Raw genomic sequence first — 5,242 nt, 5'->3', positions numbered from 1 at the left:
AGCGTGCGAGAGAGCGAGAGTGAGTGTGCGAGAGAGTGCGGGAGAGAGCGAGGAAGAAAGCGCGAGAGTGAGCGTGCGAGAGTGAACGTGCGAGAGAGAGAGCGTGCGAGAGAGCGAGAGAGCGAGGGAGAGAGCGAGGGAGAGAGTGAGGGAGAGATTGAGGGAGAGAGTGCGAGAGAGTGAGCGTACGAGAGAGCGAGGGAGAAAGCGCGAGAGAGTGAGCGTGCGCGAGAGAGTGAGCGTGCGCGAGAGAGTGAGCGTGCGAGAGAGCGAAGGAGAAAGCGCGAGAGTGAGCGTGCGAGAGAGTGAACGTGCGAGAGAGCGTGCGAGAGAGCGAGAGAGTGAGTGCGAGAGAGTGAGTGCGAGAGAGCGAGTGCGAGAGAGAGCGCGAGAGAGTGCGAGGGAGAAAGCGCGAGAGAGTGAGCGTGCGAGAGAGCGAGTGCGAGAGAGCGAGAGAGTGAGTGTGCGAGTGCGAGAGAGAGCGAGGGAGAGAGAGAGCGAGCGCGGGAGAGAGAGCGAGCGAGTGAGAGAGAGAGCGAGCGCGAGAGTGCAAGAGAGGGAGCTAGCAGGAGAGAGAGCGAGTGAGCAGGAGAGTGAGCGAGCGGGAGAGAGAGCGAGTGAGCAAGCAGGAGAGAGAGCGAGCGAGCGAGCAAGCAGGAGAGAGAGCGAGCGAGCGAGCAAGCAGGAGAGAGAGCGAAAGAGAGAGAGAGCGAAAGAAAGAGAGAGAGAGCGAGAGAGAGCGAGAGAGAGCGAGAGAGAGCGAGAGAGAGCGAGAGAGAGCGAACGTGTTCGAGAGAGAGCGAGAGCCTGAGAGAGAGAGCGCGAGAGAGCGTGAGAGAGAGCGAGCGCGATAAAGAGAGAGACAAAGACAGAGTGAGATCGATATGGAGGGAGGGATATTTTGAAAGAGAGATACAAAGGTCATCAAAGGTCAACATCGAAGAGCGAGAGACTTTAGAAGCCACGTACCACCTTTACAGTGGAGTTCATCCGAGCCCCCGTCTCCACAGTCATCGAAGAGGTCACACTGCAGCTCCTGCGCGACGCAGCGATGGTTACTGCAGGTGAACTCCACCTTACCACAGGGCCTTGGGGTCCGCATCACATCTTCTGATCCAGGATACAGGACAAGCCAGGGAGAGAATGTAACAGCCATGGGACCAAAGATAGAACAGGCACGTTTCAACACCATAGCGAGGCTATTGCTATCTCCAGCTTTCATTTTTACACCAACAATGATGGACGTGTGTGTGTGTGTGTGTGCGTGTGCGTGTGCGTGTGCGTGTGCGTGTGTGTGTGTGTGTGTGTGTGTGTGTGTGTGTGTACAGGACTCCCATGTAAAATAGATATTGGTCTTAAATGGGACTCCCTGCTAAAATAAAGGTGAAATAAAACACGTAGACAAAACCGAGGAGCTTTGTGATTCTGGGTTCTTTGTGATCATCTGAATGATTAAGCTCAAAAGTTAGCAGACATGATTGGACTCACCACAATCGTCTTCATCGGAGTTGTCCCCACAGTCGTCGATTCCGTTGCACACCTGCTCCGAGCGCAGACACACCCTGTCGTTCTGACAGCGGTAGGGTCTGCTCGGTGGACACGGCAGTTTAGCACACATGTCAGAGTCTTCATCAGAGTTATCTCCACAGTCATCCTCTCCATCACACACCCAGATGTAAAGCTTACACAGTGTGTTGGTACAGATAAACTCATCCGCAAGGCAAGAGTGGGCTGCTGCAAGAGAAACGATACAGTAAGAAACCATTTTTCTTCACCTAAATCTGATTTTTCACCAAAATAGTTTTACAACAAAAATATGATTTTTGAACTAAATATGATTTGTCCCCAAAATATGATTGGTCACCTAAATATGAACTGTCAATTAAAAAGAATAGTACCAGTCAAAAGTTTTTTACATGGTAGAATAATAGTGAAGACATCAAAACTATGAAATAAGACATATAGAATCATGTAGTGACCAAAAAAAAGTGTTAAACAAATCAAAATATATTTGAGATTCTTCAAAAAAGCCACCCTTTGCCTTGATGACCGCTTTGCACATTCTTGGAATTCTCTCAACCAGCTTCACCTGGAATGTTTTTCCAACAGTCTTGAAAGAGTTCCCACATCTGCTGAGCACTTGTTGGCTGCTTTTCCTTCACTCCAACTCATCCCAAACCATCTCAATTGGGTTGAGGTCAGGTGATTTTGGAGGCCAGGTCATCTGATGCAGCACTCCATCACTCTCCTTCTTGGTCAAATAGCCCTTACACAGCCTGGAGGTGTTTTTTGGGTCATTGTCCTGTTGAAAAACAAATGATAGTCCCACTAAGCGCCAACCAGATGGGATGGCGTATTGCTGCAGAATGCTGTGGTAGCCATGCTGGTTAAGTGTGCCTTGAATTCTAAATAAATCACAGACAGTGTCACCAGCAAAGCACACTCACAGCATCACACCTCCTCCTCCATGCATCACAGTGGGAACTACACATGTGGAGATCATTCTACTGTGCATCTCACAAAGACACAGTGGTTGGAACCAAACATCTCAAATTTGGACTCATCAGACTAAAGGACAGATTTCCACCGGTCTAATGTCCATTGCTTGTTTCTTGGCCCAAGCAAGTCTCTTCTTCTTATTGGTGTCCTTTAGTAGTGGTTTCTTTGCAGCAATTCGACCATGAAAGTCTGATTCCGACAGTCTCCTCTGAACAGCTGATGTTGAGGTGTGTCTGTTACTTGAACTCTGTGAAGCATTTATTTGGGCTGCAATCTGAGGTGCAGTTAACTGTAATGAATTTATCCTCTGCAGCAGAGGTACCTCTAGGTCTTCCTTTCCTGTGGCGGTCCTCATGACAGCCAGTTCATTCATAGCATTTCCAAAAATGAACTTTTAACAATTGAAATGCATTCCAGGTGATTCGCCTCATGAAGACGGTTGCCAAGAGTGTGCTGAGCTGTCATCAAGGCAAAGGGGGGCTTACTTTGAAGAATCTCAAATCTAAAATATATTTTGATTTGTTTAACACTTTTTTGTAACTGCATGATTCCATGTGTGTTATTTCATAGTGTTGATGTCTTCACTACTGTTCTACAATGTAGAAAATAGCAAAAAATAAAGATAAACCTTGAATGAGTAGGTGTGTCCAAACTTTTGACTGAAACTGTATATATTTGTTCACTAGCTCACCCAACCTGTGTTGATTGACCGTTTGCTGGTCCAATCAGTGTGCAGTGTGTGTGTTACACTAGCCAATCTGTTGCATGTTCGTTTTGCAAGTGCAATGCTGCGACTGTGTGGAAATTATTGCACTGAGACTCTGCCTCAAAATGACTGACAAACCTGGCCAGATAATTTAGTCATCAGTCTCTCGTCAAAGTCAAGTCCCGAGTCTTGAGGCTCCAAGTCGAAGTCAAGTCTCGAGTTATTTTCTATCAAGTCGAGTCTCAAGTCATGAAATTATGTTATGTGACTTGAAGCCGCAACAGGTTGAACTTGAATGATTTTCTGAGAAGATGAGGGAACAGCTGTTTCTCTTTATATCAATTAATACTGCAACCCACTTTCTACTCACCTCTCCCATCCAGTGTTGTAAAGTACTTAAGTAGTACTTTACATAATCTTTTCTTAAGTCGTTTTTGGGGGTATCTGTACTTAACTTATTCTATTTTAGACATCATGTACTTTTACACCATACATTTTCTCTGACACCCAAAAGTACTAATGTTGAATGCTTAGCAGAACAGGAAAATGGAAAATTCATGCACTTATCAAGAAAAAAGAAAAAAATGAAAACCTCCCTGGTCATCCCTATTACCTCTGAACTGGCAGATAAACACAAGTGCTTTGCTGGTAAATCATGTCTGAGTGTTGGAGTGTGCCCCTGGCTATCCGTACATTTAAAAAATAAAAAATAAATGATTGCTGTCTGGTTTGCTTAATATAAAGTATCGGAAATGATTTATACTTTTACTTTGGATACTTACGTATATTTGAGCAATTACATTTATTTTGATACTTAAGTATATTTAAAACCAAATTTTACTCTATTAACATTTTATTGGGTGACTCACTTTTACTTGAGTCATTTTCTATTACGGTATCTTTTACTCAAGTACAGTACTGTATGACAATTGGGTACTTGTTCCACCACTGTACCCATCAACATGTCCTCACAATTTCAGAGAGCACCCTGACTGAAGAGAGACAGCAATGGACACATATTATTCTTTTTTTACATAATACTGACTGGGTGAATAACACAACACACATGTTGTAAAGAACATTGGGTGTATGTGTGTGTGTGTGTGTGTGTGTGTGTGTGTGTGTGTGTGTGTGTGTGTGTTCTAGGCTCACCCTGGACACAGTTATGCTCATCACTGTGATCCACACAGTCAGGCAGGGCATCACAATGCCAGCGGCTGGGGATGCAGTGAGCTCTGTTCAGACACAGGAACTCATCCTCCCTGCACTCCCTCACACAGTCTACCTGTCGGCACAACACACACACACACACACACACACACACACACACACACACACACACACACACACACACACACACACACACACACACACACACACACACACACACACACACACACACACACACACACACACACACACACACACACACACACACACACACACACACACACACACCTCATATAACAACAAACACATACACCCCTGTCCGCTACCAAGCCACTGCCAGGTCTCAAAATGGCTTGTCCAAGTCTTAACGTTACATTATGATGTACGCGAAGCAGAAGAAGAAACAGGAGAAGAAGATTTGAAATGTGATTTACATATATATTTTTTTACAAAACATGACAGAGGGATGTGTTATAAACTGTGAGTTATAGGTTGAATTAATCAACATGCCCCCTGGCGCAAAATACTTGGCCTTTGGTGAGATTGCTTTAATATATAATGCATGAGTCTAGGATGACGTCGCTCTCTCCAGGGGACTCTGTTGGCTGTGGAGAAAGACCTTATTAAAGGAGAGGTAAGCTTCCACTGTACGGAGGTGACTCTGAACTAAGCATGGTTTTAATTACACCGAGATCCTACGGGACCCTGATGTTTGGAGGGAACAGGCAAACATTACCACACTACTTGTAATCCAGGTAACTTGAGAGATAAGGATATTGATTGCCCAGAGCAATCTTTACATTTTACACAGATGAGTCGTGCTGGCGTTCATGCAACAACATTTCAGGGGGATTTCCCATGAAAATA

The 5,242-nt window shown here is 45.2% G+C and overlaps 1 pseudogene; it reads right to left on the bottom strand.

Moving 5' to 3' along the window:
• Positions 1-931: 931 nt before the first annotated feature.
• Positions 932-5,242, bottom strand: part of LOC124008025 — a 96,238-nt pseudogene continuing 91,927 nt past the window's right edge.

The sequence above is a fragment of the Oncorhynchus gorbuscha genome, linkage group LG21 (genome assembly GCF_021184085.1).
Source record: "Oncorhynchus gorbuscha isolate QuinsamMale2020 ecotype Even-year linkage group LG21, OgorEven_v1.0, whole genome shotgun sequence".
NCBI classification, from domain to species: Eukaryota; Metazoa; Chordata; class Actinopteri; order Salmoniformes; family Salmonidae; genus Oncorhynchus; species Oncorhynchus gorbuscha.
This window is presented reverse-complemented; position numbering and strand designations above follow the sequence as displayed.